This window comes from Micromys minutus, assembly GCF_963924665.1.
Source record: "Micromys minutus genome assembly, chromosome: 11".
Classification (NCBI taxonomy): domain Eukaryota; kingdom Metazoa; phylum Chordata; class Mammalia; order Rodentia; family Muridae; genus Micromys; species Micromys minutus.
Genome location: NC_137980.1, coordinates 13,342,257 through 13,359,408, shown reverse-complemented (window position 1 = coordinate 13,359,408; position 17,152 = coordinate 13,342,257). Strand labels below are relative to the sequence as shown.

The following is a 17,152-nucleotide window of genomic DNA, read 5'->3' as shown; positions in this document are numbered from 1 at the left end:
ATTTCCCATGGAAAGTTCCTACTTAAAGTCAGACTTCAGATTCTAACCATTGCACACAACCAGACATCTTCCCCTCTCTTTTGTCTTTATGGTATGGGGTCTTCCTATGTACTCCAGGCTGCCCTGGAACTAATCATCCTCCTGACTCAGTTCCCTAGTAGCTGGGCAGGGCTCAATCTAAACATATTATGATTAAGTGACCAAAGACATTTTCTTAGCTAGTGTCATGCACCTATATGCACACATGAGGGTGCACAGATGCCTTTAGGAATACATGATAACCTGGACCAAAAGGCAGCAGTCACATGTTACACTGAGTCTGTGGTGTGTGTTCCAAGTGGGATGTAGGGAAGATGGGAAGTTACACTTGTTTAAAGTCTCACAGCGCCATTTATCCAGTATGTCTAGTTCTGAAGTATCAAAATCAATGAAACACGATAGACGATAGATAGGTAGCCATGTCTCTTAAAATCAGATAAAGCCATTTTAAGACTCTCTATAAGAACTATATTTGCTCAATTCAAATGATAGTTTGAATAGTCCTCTGAAGAGACAATTGCACCATGATTTAGGCATTGAGAACTCTAATATTATTTAAGTGGTTCTACTCTTTTTGTCTTAATCTTATTCCCAGTCAGCGCATCTGTCTGTGTGTTTCTAATGGTCCTGTCACTTAGAGTCCTTTGAGCTCAACGTTAGCATCAGTAACTTATGACATCCCAGCACTTGAATAGCTTTTCAAAAACTTCTTGGTGTCATTTAAGCCATTTTATATGACCCACCCTTCTTGGTTATAACACAAAGAGAAGCAACAACAACAAAAAAGCCAATCATGACATAGAAGACACTTCATGTCAAATAACATCCCTGAATGAGCCAATTCAGTAAACTGTGAATTTACTTAGCTGACTTGAACATCCATAAAGCAGACGGAGCAAGAACAGCCTTTCCATATGCCAGGTGAAACCCGCAGAGGGAATAGGCCTCAGTTTAATAATGAAAGAGGAGGGGAAAGACTGATAATTATTCTGTCTAAACACTGTTTTGCGGCCTAACATTGATTGTGTCTTGAATCTCCTTAGGGGATGGAGCAGGCAGCCTTTTGCTTTCACAAACCTCATGCAAATTATTTAAACATTTTCGTAATTATTTTCCTGAAACTGAGTTTTGGCCCACTGCCTAGAAACACTGAGAAGTGACATCACACTGCACCCAGAGATGCAGGTTCTGCAAACGTCCTCTGGGGATCCATACAACTAGCTGTTTTGGAGACCAATTTCTATGTCACCATGTGGCCCCACTTACTTCTGCCTTAGAGAGGCCCCGATAAGGACAGCACAAGACCAGCCAATATTTAGCCACACAATTCTAGTTGTCTTGCTATAACTGGACCGTATGTGCAGTTTTTAAAAAAATGCCCTTTCCAACTATCTTTATAAAAAAATGTGTCTTAAATCCTTGATGTGCCTATGACCTCCTTTCTTAACATTAATCACTGAGGGGAAAGAAAAAAAAAACATGCTTCCCTTTTCTATATGCCAGGCCTTATAACTGATTATTCATAAGGATAATTTTATAATTGATGCAGATGACTGGCCTAAAAAATGATGACCCTCTTTTGTGCTATTACTTCATTCAGAGGACAGAGAGGATACAGGAAAATTACTCCTTGGCCCAGGAAGTTTATTAAAATGCTAAATGAAGGTCTGGCGGCTGCTCAAAGAACTTTCAATAACCTTGTGGTGGAAAAAACCCCTGAAACCTCCTTTTACCATCAGCCCAAACCAGACTGACTGTGACTGTAAGAAAATCGGGAGTTTCAAGAGTGTGAAAGTGTCCATTTTTAAAAGGCAGGACTATCCAGTGGTTGTGGGAAGATGTGGCATGTCCCTGGGGGGCGGGGATGAAGCGATCATCAGGCATTTGACTGCAGAAGCAGCCCCATGGAGATTCAGCAGCTCAGACATGGCCGTGTACGTGAAGAAGGAAGAACAAGTGTGAGTCCTCTGTGGTCAGTGCGGCTTTCTCCCAGGTTAGTCAATCAAGACAAAACTGGCCAAGGACATGCGCTGTGGATGCCGTTCTTGCCACTAAAATCTCACGGAACTCAGTGTCATACAGTAAAATGTTGCAGGATCTTGGCCCCTGCCTGGTACTGCAGGGTTCTCCTGTCTCCTTTGATTTTTGGCTCTGTATAGGTTCACTGGGTCCTTCGACACTGAACAAGTTGCAGGCTTTCACAGTTTTCCAGAGAAAAGGAGATAAGCCACTTATTTATAAAGTGTGGCTAGGAACACCGAATCCCTTATGTTGAAATCCTTGGTGCCTAGAACAGCACAAGGTGGACCTGAAGGGAAGCTAACCTGACAAAGGTATGACAGGCAGAAGCAAAGAAACCACTGCTTCCCAAGGGAAGTTCCAGCCCTCTTCACAGCTGGAAGCCAGCTGTCCTTGCCTGTGAGTCCTGACACAAACAGTCACAACCTTAGCTCACATACCTTCTCAGAATTCTATGCCTGAAGTGATCCTCACTGGGGACTCCATCTCAAGCCATTCTGTCCATCTTTGCACAGAACCTGAGCTCCCAGGAGCCTCCAGGCTTAACCTTAGTCAGGAACAGCTTAAGGAAACAGCCTGGAGTCTAACCTCATGCTGCCAGCCAGCCAGCCAATGTTGTGACAGTTCTGAAGCCCAGCCTATAAATCCTGCTCCGCTCTTTGCTGGCCCCTCGCTGACAGCTCTGTTATTTGTTTTGTGACCTGATTTTTGTTTTTAACCTTCCTTTCTTCCTCTTATCTTGTGAATGTGCGTGTCTGTGGTGTCTGTGGTACGTGTGTAGGGTAGAAAATGGGGCAATACACGTATAGGCCATAGGTTAATCTCAAGTATTGTTCCTCTGCTACTGTTATCTTGTTTGTTTTGTTTATTTGGTTGGTTGATTGGAGGCTTTCTGTTTGTCTGTTTGTTTGAGACAGATTCTCTTCAGGCTAGACTGGTTGTCCAATAAAGCTCTAGAAGTCCTCCTGACTGCCTCTGAGGTTCAGGAGTTACGAACTCATGCCCCCACATGTGGCTTTCTCACATGGGTTCTAGAGATTGTGCTCACTGCCTGTCCTTTTCTGACAGGTCTTCCTCTGTAGCTTGACCTAGACCCATGACTGTCCTTGCCTCAGCCTCCTCGGTGTTGAGATTATAGATATGTATCACCATATCCGGCTTTGCTGGTATCTCACCTCAGAGTTCTTTTGAGACTGAAGCTTACCTTATTCTTTTTCAGCCCCAGGGCTGGCCTTGAACCTAAGTCCAAGGGCCAGACTTTCAGGCCTGGGATGTCAGCAGAACCTGGGATCTTTCTGAAGTAGACGTTTCTGGTCGTGTCATGTGATGCAGTCTCCAGTGATGTTTTATTGAGGCAGATTCATGTGATGTTTTGTTGAGGCAAGACCCATGGGAGGACAGGTGATGTTTGGGGAGAGTTTGAATAGGACTTGATGGACAGTGATGGGTTTGCCTACATAGCCAGTTCTGCAACCCTTCAATGGTCTCATGTCTTCTCTGATCTTTACCTCACGACAGAGAAATCCTGGCCATTCCGGCTGGTCCTGGTCGCTCCCACTGACTTGGGCCAATTTGGCAGAGGCCTGGCAGTTTCTACTGGATCCTGTGTCTGCTGTAGATTTGTGTCTGCTATCCCGTCACTACTGCTGGTATCCTGACAAACAGAAATTGGAATCGTCCCAAAGAAGTACTTCCTAAACAGATCCACATCCCCTTGTCCTATTTACCAGCTTTTTTCCTCTACCTTTGGACAAGGGCTAGAAGGGGGGGGGGGCGGCTCAAAGCATTTGAGAGCCCTTATTAAAGTAGGTTTAAAAAAAAAAAAAAAAAAAAAAAAAACTAAGCCTACACCTTCCATAAGCATTAAGCCTCAAAGCTGAAATCTCCTGACTAGATGCGACCAGGTCAGCCAAGGGTTCCCTTCTGTTGGACAGAAATCCCTCCCAGTTCCTGCAGTCAAGGTCATGACCTCCTTATCTTTAGGCAGAAGCAGCTCTGTGCTTGCTCCCTTTAAATGTCATTTTGCCTAACTCCAGTTAAGCAGGCTCTGACCGGCATAAGCAAGCTATGAGCCACGAAGGTTAACTGGAGGCTGCTGGTTAAAGACTCTGGATACTCTGCAAGACAAGGAAGCTTTCACTTTTAGCACCAACACTTTTAAAGCCTTACCGGGAGCAATTAATGTGGCATTAGCTTTGTCCTGATTAAAATGAGACCACTGTGACACAGTGACTGAAATTGTAAATGCTGAAACAGGGCTCACGTTTTAGGCAAGCAGTTATGATCATAATACAGGAGGGGAGACGGGGATACAGAGCTGAATTAAACTGTGTAAGCCTGTGGCAAACATCGTATGGGTTTGGGGAAATTTCCCACCATGTGATTCTTCCTGTGCAGTTAAGGGGTTCCCTCCATTGTGAAGGCCAGAAACCAGGAGCCTTTCTATACGTGCTCACAGTGTAGGATGCGCATGGCTTGCACTGGATCAAAGACCCACTCAGATTCAGAGCTGGAAGCCAGTGACTCACAGAGTAAAAGACCACAGGAAGCCAATCTGTTATAGTTAGTTATTGGTATTACCTTAGATTAAGGGATAAAGAGTCAATCGTGTATTACTTCCGGGACTGAGCCAGTGAGGTAAATACAGAAGGTTCATTCTGAAAATGGACCAGGGCCACTTGACGAGTCTCAGGGAAAGGGCAGGATAAGGTAGAGACAAAGTTAGCTGTTTGTTAATTTCTTTGGAGATCACCCACTCAGGGCCTCTGCCTACTCAGCTTCAACTCCTGGGCCTCCCCCAGAATCTCCCCAGGCTCTTGGGCCTCTGGCTGCACACAAACAGAAAGCTATGCCACCGGCTTCTCGGCTCTGAGGCTCTTGACTTGTTATGAGTAACTCCATCAGCGAGCTTGACTTTCCAGCCTGAAACACCACCCCTCCATCCGTTCTGTCAGAATCTTTGCAGATCTATCATCCCTTGTCTCAGGCATCTGAAGCTACCCCTCTCAGGTAGCGCTGATGAAAGCCTTTCCTTCCTCTCTTTGTTCGTTATTAATATTCTTCTTCCTTCCTTCCTTCCTTTCTTTCTTTCTTTCTTTCTTTCTATCTATCTTTCTTTATTTCTTCCTTCCTTCCTTCCTTCCTTTCTTTCTTTCTCTGTCTCTCTTTCTATCTCTCTCTTTTGTCTTTTCTTTCTTTCTTTTTTTTCTTTTTTTTTAATTTTCTTTTTGTGACTGGGTCTCATTGTGCAGTGTTGGCTGCTTGGAACCTGCTATGTAGACCAGGCTGGGTTCAAACTCACAGAAACTCTCTCTGGTTTCAAAGTGCTGGAATTCGGGATGTGTGACATCACTCCCAGGAGAAGAAAGAGAAAGAGGAGATAAGAAAACAACAACAACATAGGTTTTACTCAACTGCCAGGCATCCTAAGCTGTTTACATTCCTTAGGTGTCTTGAAGTTGAAGCCCAACCTTTTTTTTTCTCTTTGGCATCTGTGTGTGTGTATGTGTGTGTGTTTGTGTGTGTGTGTGTGTGTGTGTGTGTGTGTGTGTGCCCAAGTACATGTATTCGTGTCTGCATCATTAAGGATCTCTGACATGGAAGATTCCCTAGGTGGTCTGTTCTGATTCTTTCCTTAGCCTCTGAAGAGGAGAGAAGACTGAAGCTCTCTTCTTTCCTGTCTTACTAGGCCCTGGCTTCAGCGTGGTCCACAAAACCCCAAGATGGTTATTCACCTCTACTCTATGACTAATCTTTGCTTGAGCCATAGTTTTCCAGCCATGTCACAGTGAAGCCCCTACCTCATAGATACTGCAGAAAGTGATTTCTGACCATTCCATAAAGGACTCACACACTAGAGCACAGAAGGCCCTAACCTAGAAGTTTTCAACTGTGGTAGCATATCAGATATTTACACTGTAATTCATAGCATTTGCAGAATTACAGTTAATGAAGTAGGAAGGAAATAATTTTATGTTTGTGGGTCCCTACCCCATGAGGAACTATGTTAAAGGGTTACAGCATTCGGAGGGTGGAGAACCACTGCCCTAACCTTCTTAGGATACTGGAGAAGAATTCTCTAAAGTTCTTTGTCGTCTCTACAGCCTCTGGTTTTATTTCACGTAGAGATTTGGTAGTTTTTATTCACTCTCACAAATCTACTGGCTATGTCTAGTAGGCAGGCATCAAACTCACAGAGATCAGCCTGTCTCCACCCCCAAATTGCTGAGGTTAGAGACCAGTGACAGCGTTCCCAGGAGGTGAGAGATGAAGAAAAGATTAGGAAAATTCAAGTCCACTTGCTTAGAAGTGCAGTTTTGTTAGTTTCTACGAAGGCACAGATTGCCTTGAAGCAAGAGTTGAAACCAAGACCAAAACCTCGATTAAAATGGAAAATGGCGGTAAATCAGGCCTGACAACCTGAATTTGAGCCCTGGGACTCACATACTGGAAGAGGGAAAGGGAGAGCCAGTTCCCAAAAGTTGTTTTGTAATTTCCGCATGAGTGTCGTTAGACGTGTGTTCACAAACAAAACCGCATTTTTAAATAGAAAAGTATAAATGCATGAAACTGCCAAAGAATTTTTAAAAATCTGATTCAGTGGCCGGGGGGGCTGGTTGGTCAGATGCCCATTGTACAAGCACAATAAACCTAGAATAGGTCTCTCATATCCATTTAAGAAGCTCTGTGTGGCCATGTGCACTTGGAACTCCAGCCTGTGGGGTAGGAGGAAGGTATAAGAAATAATTGACCATGGTCCATTTTCACTACGTGGTATGTTTAGGGATCATCAAAGCACAGAAAAACAGCCATTATTAGAACCCCAGCTTCTCTAGTTACCAGCCATCACTGGCCTGCCTGAACACTTATTAATTTATCTTTAGAGTTGAAATGTTAAAGATAATCTGTTCTGCATGTGCTTGATCCCACAAATCAGGGAATGGGGGTAGGGTGACGATGCGGCAAGGATCTCAAACCCCAGAAAGATGGGAAATGTGGGGCAGGAAGATGGTGCTTCCCTGAAGGGCTCAGCCGTTATGGAAAGGGGATTGGGGCAGAGATGTAAAAAACACTGCTTTGAGCCAAATGGTCTGCCTCTTCTTCAACCTGGACTTTGCAAGATCATAAAATATACTGCTTTACTTTAGCTCTTGGAATCTCCAGTACTCTTAGTATGAAGTAAAAACTGGTATTTCTTATCGGGGGATCAGAAATAGGCAGTTTCTAAAGCTCATTGGCCATCCATCCTAGCTGAGTGGATGACCTTTAGGTGCAGGGAGAGACCCTGTCTTAGAAGGAAAGAAAGAAAGAAAGAAAGTTTTTGTTTGTTTTTAAGAAGGTAGCATGAACTTGTCTAGGAAAGACACTAGACATTGGCCTCTGGCCTTCCACATACATGTGCATACCACACATATGTGCATAGAGCCAAAAGAGCAAGTACACATAACACAACCCATGCATACAAAAATTTAAAATACTGTAAAATCCAATTTTGGTTAGGTAAATTGAAATATTACCAGTTTTGTCATTTGAAACCACCTGCAGATGCCATTCCCCCTGTGACAGTAGCTCATGGAAGTTTAGAGGATTGCCAAGAGGCAGACGCCTTGGCTTGCCTAAAGCAAAAACATTGTTTTTTTTTTTTTTTTTTTTTTTTTTTTTTAAACAGTGACTGGGTATATGTTCAGTAAAGTTCAGGTAAAGTGACTGCCTAGCATGCATGTGGCTCTGGGTGTAATTGTCAGCACAACATTAAGGTAAGTATGGTGGTATACATCTCTAATCCCAACACTCAGAAGTTCAAGGTTATGTTGACTCTATATCGAGAACAAGGCCAGGCTTTAGACCCAAAGAACCTTCTCACCAAAGGAAAAAAGAAAGAGGATTTCTTTTTCTAAAAAAAAAATAACTGTACCAGCATTTCAACTGGGGAATACATAGTCTTTTCAGCAAAGGTTAAACAAGTAGAAATTCACACCCAAACGTGACCCTACCTCATACCGTCTAAAAGAACTAACTTGTGACCCTGAAGCTAAGATTATAAATGTATTAGAGAAATAAAGAACAGATCTCTGTATCCTTAGATTAGACAGGGTTGTTTTAGATTTGTAACATAAACCACAAGCAACCCATTTGAGTAGATATATGGAAGCCTTTTATAAATTGAATAGGAATGTCCCCTACAGGCTCATGTATTGAGGTCTTTGTAGCCTAGTGATGTATTCAGGGGTAGTAACTGGATCCTCTTGCTATGACTCAGTCAAGGGGTTCATCACTTGGCGGATTCATAGTGTGATGGCAGCTGAAGGTAGGAAGTTGGGTCTCATTGGAGAAAGTAAGTCATTACTGGAACTGGAATCACAGATAGTTGTGAACAGCCAAGTGGATGCTGGGAATCCCAAATCCCTTGGGAAATCATCCAGTACTCTTAACCACAAAAATCTCTTTATCCCCAAGACATATTTTATATTTAGACCATAATATCAACCAAGTATTGATTTAGGATGTGGAACAACTGGACCCTCATACAGCAGGTAAAAACATAAAATGATACACCCACTTTATAAGACAATTTGATACTAGTTCACAAAATTAGACATATGGTTATCATATGACCTAGAAATTCCATTTCTATGTATCAATAAAAAAGTCTAAAAAGATATTGTACGTGGATATTCATATCAGTGTCTTTACAACAGTTCTAAGTAGAAACCATCCAGCATTTTTTCAAGTGATAGATTAATAAACAAAATATTATTTGATTAGAAAAGGAAATAAACTGACTCATATTAATGTAGAGAAGGACATTAAAAATCCTGTTAATAAAGCAGTTACCAAGGACTACATAGACAATATTCCATTTGCCTGATATGTAGGTATACTTGTAATCCTAGATCTTAGAATGCCCTGACAGGAGGATTGTGACTTTGAGGCCACCCTAGGCAATATTGTGAGACCTCCCTCCAAAAAAAACCAAAAGTGGAATAAAACATAGACTCATTCAAAGTTAGAATAGGCAAATCAGTAAAGGCAGAAAGCAGGCAATTGACTTCCTACAACCATCATATATTTTGATTGTTCACAGTTAGTGTATAAAGATGCCATTGATTTTCATATATTGATCTTATATGCTACAATGCTGCTGAATTTGTGTATCAGTCTTTAAGTGAATTGGTTACAATCCCCCCCCCCCCATACGATCATTTTGTTTGTGAATACAGCTATTCTTTCAGCCTCAATGCCTTTGACTTCTCTGGCTTTTCTGTCTTGAAGCACAGGTTTTGGGGCAGAGAAGATCAGCTACCCTCACCTTTATCTCTGTCCTTGGAGAAATGTTATCTTTCACCCTAAGCTCTGACATTTTCTGAATGGTCTTTGCACCTGTCCTTCATCAAATTAAGGGAATGTTTTTGAATTTTAGATTTAGGTTTTTGTTTGGTTGTTTTTTTGTTTCCAGCTTTTGTTTGTTTGGTTTGATTTTTTGAGACAGGATCTCACTATCTAGCCCATGTTGTCCTCAAATTCCTAACCTTCCTTCAATTAAAAAACAGAGAACGGTTCAGCAACCTTCAAGTCCACTTCATATGGGCTATACATACACTCTGCTTCTAACAGGACCTTGCAAGATGTGCTTCTCCTCTGCATGTACTAAGCACATGCACACTCATCTCCAACAAAGCATCCTTCCGGTGGCCTCTGACCTCCACCTGCATAAAGCCAGTACACACCCCCGCTAGAAACAATAGACTAGGTTTCTCTCCATCTGATGACAGTGAGCCTAGACAGGTTCTGTTCAGTCATAATCCAGATTTATTCAGGTACAACGGTAGGGGGCTGATGACCTAACCTGGGTTGAGTTTTGAATCAAGAGAACCGTGTCCTTGAAGTTGACCTCTTACCACTTTATGCCTATGTATGATTGGATGTGCATGTGATTAAAAACATATGTTATGGGGAAGGACATCCAGGGGTCGAAGGTGTACAACATCCCAAAAGCTTGCGAACAAAAGAGAGAAACTCCTATGCTTAGAAAACAAGTTCCCCATTTCTTAAACCCATAAAGAGAAGTCCAAGCAAGAATTGGGGCCACTGACTACCTTCTAATGTAGCTGGCTGCAGCTGGGTTTGGGGTTTGTTTGTTTTTGTTGTTTTGACTTTTGAGGCACTCATTATGTAGGCCAGAATGGCCTGGCACTTGCTAAGTAAACCAAGCGGGTCTTGGTCTTGACCTTACAGAGATCCACCTGCCACCTGATTGCCAGGCGAGAAGGTATGGGCCACGCCCACAAGCCCCAGCCTATCCCTTTTTTTTTCTGGTCTGTTTTCCACTTTGCCTTGAACAGTTTCGTTGATGCTTTGCAATGCTTGTGTGCCTCCTGTACTTTAGTTGCTTGAAGGAGAGAGACCAAGAACCTGACAGCACCTGGTTCAGACACTGAGCATCAGTCTTAGCACCTGGGATTTTTCTGCATCTACTGAGTAGAGCATGTGGTTAGCTTTTTGTTTACTAATGTGATATGTTAGGCCCACCTCCTCTGAGGTAAGTTATGGGTCATGGTGTATATGCTGGCTTCTTGCGTGCTCCTGGGTGGTTTCTAGTGCTTCACCTTTTTAAGGGCTTTTATCTTCTAGACACCTTCTTTTGCTGCCTGTCCAAGGACACACCCATTGTATCTTTAGCTGTATGACATTTTTCAGCTTTTATATAAATGAATGGTATTTTCACAGTGTTTTTCCTTGCTCAGAAAGGTCATTTCTCCCCTAAGATCATTCAACGATGCACCTACATTTTTTTGGTACTATCACTGTTTAATTTATTTTATTTCATTTTATTTGTATTCAGAAAGTTAACTAGAAGCCAGGTATGATCGTAGATGTTTGAGATCCAAGGCCAGGAGGTTGCCAAAGGTCTCAGGCCATTTGAGCTACAAAACAAGACCATGTCTCAGAGCAATGACAACACAAAAGTTCATTTTACCTGGTTGTAAGTAAAAGACTAGATGCTTTTCTCCCCTTTAAATTAGGGGTGTATTTACTGGATCAAAATTCATTTAATAAAATGACCAAACCTACCAAGTATTCAGCATTTAAAAAGAAAATTTTTTATTGATTCTTGTGAGTCTGATACCATGTACCCAAGTCCTGCTCATTTTCCCATTCCCTCAGCTCTGTCCTTCCCCCTTGCAGGCTCCACCCACAAAATAAAACACAAACAAACAAACAAACAATAACAACAAAAACAAAGCATAGAAAACATCTCATCATGGAAGCTGTAGTTCTGTGTGTCCCACTGTCTGTCCTTCTGTCCACACATCTTCACTTGCAAATATTCGTCGCAGTGAGTCACTGATCTGCTCATCAGTTCTGAATCTTCCTCAGGATTCCTCCCCGTTATCCTGTTGTTGCTCAGTGTCATGGAGATCCTGCAGCCTTGGATCAGCAGGACTGGCCTTTCACGAATCCCAACCGCTCACAGATGATGCAGATTTTGAGCTGGGTCAACTCAGAGCCCTGGATCTGGCCTGGGTGGCAGCTGAGCTGATCAGTCTGCAGCTCTCCCTTATCTGCCTCCATGGTGAGTTCTCCAGCACTGCTCTGGCTAGGCCACTCAATGCCACCATCACAGGAGGCAGGGTCAGCGCCTTGGGGTCAACTCACCTGCATCTGTGCCTCCAGAGCCAGCCCCACTGTGCAGCCAGTCAAGGTGGAAGTCCTGTTCTCCCAAGTGCTGCAGCTCGTGACGGGCTGGGCCAGCTCTCTTGCTCTCACACGCTCAGGGTGGCCCACCTGTGCCTTTGCCATCAGAGCCAGCCCATTGTGTTGCCCAAGTAAGGTGCAGATCCCACTCTTCCCAAGGGCTGTCACTGGTCAGAGATGGGCCAAGTTCTCCAGAGAGCAGCATCCAGTGAGGGGTGGGACCAGTTACGCATAGCCCCTAGATACCCAACATGGTCCCTGGCAGCCCCAGGGACATGCCCATGTTCTCTAGTGGTAATATGAGCTACAGACATAGGCACTGATCACGGCTGCTGCATACCCATGAACTCAGACATGGGTATGGTCTTAGCATGGCTCAGGTCTTAACACTTCCAACAGGCTACTTCTCTCCACCCCGAGTCTCCAGTCCCCCCCCCTCCATAATACCCAGCTGCTCCCCTTCTCTTTCTGCCCCATCTGATCACCACATGCACACTGTGGTACCGGCTCCTGCTGCAGGCTGGCCACGGGACACCCTCCAGCCCAACTGTACTGGGTGGCATATCAGAAAGTGGGTGTCTATGGCCCACATGTACTGTGAGCTGAAGGTCAGGTCTGTGGGCGGCATAGTAGACCAAAGGTGTCTGTCTGTCTTCCTCCCCCCACACTGTGCTGCCTAGATTTGATTTGATTTGATTTGAATGGGTTTTTATGAATCCTAAGCAAAAACCATATTTGGCCACGAAACCAAGCATTGAGCTAAAATGAACAAAGGTCTGCCATCTACTCTGCCCCTGACTAACATAAGAGCACAGCTAAAAGGTGTCTCTCTGCTCATTGCTGGGGTCAGGGTGGAGGTGAGGGGTGTTCAACACCTTTAAAAGTATTATAAGGATGACTGAAGGGGTTGAAAAGATGGGTCAGCGCTTAGGAGCACTGACTGTTCTTCCAGAGGTCCTGAGTTCAATTCCCAGCTACCACATGGTGGCTCACAACCATCTGTAATGGAATCTGATGCCCCCTTCTGGTGTGTCTGAAGACAACAATAGTGTACTTATATGCATAAAATAAATAAATAAATATTTTTTAATGACTGAAAGTAGCCTCCATAACACTTATATGGAGCAGACAGTTCACAAAAAGGTAAATAGACCAAGTAATAGAGTACCTATCTCCTCTTTTAAAGACTGAAAATGAATATTTTCCCTCATATAATACTGACTACAGTCCCCTCCCTCTAACCCTCCTAGTCTTCCCTTGTTTCCCTCCCATCCAGATCCACCCCCTTTCTGTCTCTCATTAGAAAACAAACAAACTCCTAAAGGATACTAATAATTTAAAAGCCAACACACAAGACAAAGGGGGGTGGGGAGCCCAAGAGAAGGCACAAGAAGCAGATATAAATGCAGAGACCCACTCATTCACTTGGGAATCTCAAAAATCCATTAAAAAAGTACTAACCTGGAAGCCATAATATATATCCAAAGCACCTGTAGGGTTCAAAGAGATGAAAATGTCTAAATAAAATAAACAACAACGTGGCCACATTGAGATGCAGGTCACACTCCATCACAGCAGATAAATTCCAGTGGCCACAACGAGACCTGTAACATTTGTAAAAACAAACAAACAAACAAGATAATTAACAGAGAGTTCCATGACACGATGTTATGAGACAAGGAGCCTCCAAAGATGCCATTTTCTGTTGTCCATGTGGTGCTGGGCACGTGGCCTACTCTTGAGAGCAGTGTGCTTCTTCAATGAGACACCCTTGAAGAAAATTAACTTTTTGTTTGTAATAGTTACCTGTTGGAGATATTTTCTGGGTTAAGGATGGGAACATGTGTCTCCTCCAGCTCTGGGACCAGCACCTGGTGTAGGCCATGTGCTGCCTCAGTGTCTTGTGGGGAGCCAAATGCGGACGCCATTACAAGATGGCGCTGGCTCCCTCACGGTTTGAGGTAAACGACTCCATATATAGTAATGCTCTTGTCAGCTAAGGCACTGCACCCTGCTCATGCGCAGTACATAACCTATCTCTGGCCAATCCCAAGGCCTCTGGTGTCAGCAGACTGGTGACAACCAATCATGGCAAGCCCGTATGTGCTTCTCCCTATATAAGCGGACAGCTAGGGTAGTTCGGGGCCCTCGCTTCCTGCTCTCCCCTTCAACCAAGAGGCTCCCACAATAAAGTGTGATCTGAGAAGAATCCTCTGGTGGTGGTCGTCTTTCCTCGCTGGTCAAGGAGCGCGCCGAAGTGTCTGAGTTTTCATGTGCATCAGTCCTGTCGTTGATGTAGAAAGCTTTGTTCTCTTGGTGTCCTTCACCTCCTCTGTCTGCTTCTGTCTCCTCTTCCACAGGGTTCCCTGGTCCCTGAAAGGATCGCAGAGAGGCATTCCATTATGCATTACAACTGTGAACTAAATTAATTTTTTGAAGTGTCTAGATTCATGTATTTGGTTATGGCAATAGAGTTGTTAAGAGAGCAGAATTGAAGTTGACACATGTTGTATGTATAATAAACACTAGATATTATTTTCTCCAAAATATATCTCAAATTTGTCCATTTTTCTCCATATCCATGGAGATTCCTAGGTTAACCTACCTTTCCACTATATCGGCCAATGGTAGTCAAGCAGAACCTCTTCGGATAACTTAGATCTGATGTTTTCTGGCTTAGTATCTTCTGTTGTCTCTCTTACTGTTGCTGATGTTGCTGCCTCTTTGCTGCTGGGCTGGTAGGTGTGTACCAACACACCCAGCATCTTCTCTTTCTTCAGTAGAACCAGAAATCACTCATGAATTGTTTCTACCCAGTCTACGACCTTCTCAGGTTATCCCCTCTACCTGACTTTGTTCTACTAACGGATTGTTGCACAGGCTACCTCAGAGCCTTTGCTCACGCTCTCCTTTTGGCTTAGAGCCCCCTTTAAGCCTTTCAGATATCCAAATAGTTATTGTTATGATCTCAGCATAAGCATGGCTCCTTAGAGGGTTTTCCATGGTCAAAAGATGGAGCAAGGCTGTTTTAGATTAGCCTTGGACTTACATGGCCATCTGGGGAGATGTTGACATTTTCATATCACGAGAAATGTTTCTCCATCACTCCCCCTTCAGATTCCCTTCCTGTGTGCTCAGCAGCCATTTGTATTCCTTCCTTTGGGCCCGGCACACTTGCTTGTGAGTTTATTCCTAGATATCGTATGGTTCTGGTTACTAACATATATCGTCTTTCTCTTGCATTCTTAATTGAGGCTACTGAATTTACCAGGGTTCTGTTTTGTGACTTCAGCATACTAATCCCAACGAACACAAGCCAGAGTGGACTGAAAACAAGAGAGGGTGTTTGTGGATTCATTAAGTTTCTCATGCAGGCACAAAATACTCAAGCTAATCATTTCATGAGAGGAAGGTGTTCAAGGTCTAAGCCCAGATGATGAGTCCCTCGTGCTGGGCTTTTGTTAGAAATATGTCATGGAAGGAGCTACATATGGTAGAAGAGGCATCTTCAACCAGTGCCAACCAGGAAGTCAAGGGAGAAAGAAAAGGGGGCAGGGCCCTGTGCTTTCCTTCTAGGCCATGTTGCAAATGACCTAAGTTCTTCCCACCATGTCTCTGACTTCCTAAAGGTTCCACAACCACCCAACATAGCCTCGGGGTGCCAGTGTTTAATATCTCAGTCTTTGAGGGACATTCCAAACCAAACACACTGTTTCATTTTGTTATTATTTCTTTCCAGATAGACTCATACAACCTAGGCTGGCCTTGAACTCACAATGTAGCCAAGGATGGCCTGCCTCCCGTAATGTGTCCCAAGTACTATACATATTTCCATCCCTCATATTTAAACTATAGCTGTGTGATTAAGGAAACATTATTGAAAAACCAGTTCACAATAAGCTTCATTAATAAACTTTATAAAATCACTAAGCAAAGTTAAAATGTAATAGAGTTTTAAATGGAAATACAAAAAAAGCTTTACCATATGAATATTAAAATATCAGAAATATTATGAAGCATCTGATGCCAAAAGATAAATGTAAAAAAGAAAAACATTAGCAAGTAAATAATAAAATAATTAACAAATATACAAAATCCTATTTAGCGTTGGTATTAGTAAAGAAACACCACACTTAAAGACACTAGTCTTGGTTTTTTCCTCCGTCTCGCCACCGACAATCCTATTGTCACCGTCACCGTGGGTCGAGGCCCCTCCCGGTGTTACCGATGTTGTAAGAACAAGCCTGACACAAAGTCTCATTTCTGCCGTGGTGTCCCTGATGCTAAGATCCACATCTTTGACTTGGGATGGAAGAAAACAAAAGTGGATGAATTCCTACTTTGTGGCCACATGGTGTCAGGTGAATAGGAACAACTCTCTTCTGAGGCACTGGAGGCTGCCTGTATTTGTGCCAACAGATACATGGTGAAGAGCTGTGGCAAAGATGGCTTTCATATCCGGTGAGGCTCCACCCTTTCCTTGTCATCCGCAGCAACAAGATATTGTCCTGTGCTTGGGCTGACCGGCTCCAGACAGTATGCATGTGCCTTTGGGGAGCCCCAGGGCACAGTAGCTAGGATTCACATTGAGCATGTCATTATGTCCATTCCCATGAAGCTGCAGAATAAGGAACACGTGATTGAGGCTCTGCTCAGAGCCAAGTTCAAGTTCCCTGGCCACCCATAGACCCACATCTCAGAGAAGTGGGGCTTCACCACGTTTAATGCAGATGAGTTTGAAGACATGGTTGCTGAGAAACGGCTCATTCCTGAAGGCTGTGGTGTCACATATATCCCCAATCCTGGTCCTCTGGACAAGTGGAAGAGCCCTGCATTCCTGAAGGCTTCCACAGTGCTCTCCTGTACCCTATCAAATCATGTTCAACAATAAATCTCACGTCAAGTCTGAAAAAACAAAGACACTAGGCTTTAATTTGTTAAATTAAAGACTTTTCTTTAATTGTAAGTCATCTGTCTTAAAAATGCTAGAGGCAAAAAAACACTATTATACACACACATGCGCGTGGATGCATACACACTCAAGTGTATAGCTATAAAATGGTAAGGGTCAAAAGCATTAAAAATATTCAGCAACAATCAGATGCAGTGACTCCTGGCAATAATCCTAGAACTCAGGAGGCGAAGGCAGGAGACCTGTAAAGTCAAGGTCAACCCAGTTTGTACAGTAAGACTTCATCTGAAAGCAACGACAATCAATCCAAACAGAAGCAGTGCTTCTCAATTGTTCTCATGACAGAACACACATCTATAGTTTTAGAGGTTGTCTATTGAAGTGATTCCAAGTCTGAAATAATTTTATGGGCAAAGAGATTCTCTGCAGCTCATTTATAGATTAATTTAAAATGGAAGTAGCTCCGATGTAGGTCATGGTCACACA

General features: G+C 43.3%; 1 pseudogene across 1 annotated transcript; it reads left to right on the top strand.

The window, feature by feature from the left end:
* The first annotated feature begins 1,698 nt into the window (after positions 1-1,698).
* LOC308427090 (large ribosomal subunit protein uL16-like) lies at positions 1,699-16,595 on the top strand (annotated as a pseudogene). The gene is made up of 2 exons: positions 1,699-1,997; positions 15,877-16,595. The product of its transcript is annotated as a large ribosomal subunit protein uL16-like (transcript).
* Positions 16,596-17,152: the final 557 nt, after the last annotated feature.